The sequence below is a fragment of the Myotis brandtii genome, unplaced genomic scaffold (genome assembly GCF_000412655.1).
Source record: "Myotis brandtii unplaced genomic scaffold, ASM41265v1 scaffold97, whole genome shotgun sequence".
NCBI classification, from domain to species: domain Eukaryota; kingdom Metazoa; phylum Chordata; class Mammalia; order Chiroptera; family Vespertilionidae; genus Myotis; species Myotis brandtii.
The window spans coordinates 912,571-912,787 of record NW_005372020.1 but is presented as its reverse complement, the minus strand read 5'-3'; the positions used below and the strand labels follow the sequence as shown (position 1 = coordinate 912,787).

The 217-nt window shown below is 68.7% G+C and overlaps 1 protein-coding gene across 1 annotated transcript in view; it reads right to left on the bottom strand.

Moving 5' to 3' along the window:
- NCOR2 (nuclear receptor corepressor 2) overlaps window positions 1-217 on the bottom strand; it is a 172,730-nt gene that overhangs the window by 16,087 nt on the left and 156,426 nt on the right. The gene's annotated exons all lie outside the window — the stretch shown is intronic.

Below are 217 nucleotides of genomic sequence, written 5' to 3'. Positions count from 1 at the left end.
GGCGGCCCCTGGGGGGGGGGACGAGGGCGCTGCGGGCTGGACAGGGCCCGTGTCCGTCTGTCCAGAGCGCGAAGCGGGGTGCGGATGGAGGGAGGGCTTGGGGGCTGCTAGCTCAGCTTACACTTTGGTTCCAAATGCGTTAAGGGGGGGAGGCAGTGGCGTGGGAGGTGCGTGGTCATCCGGCTTTGGGTCCCTGGCCGTCCCAGCTTCTGTGTGT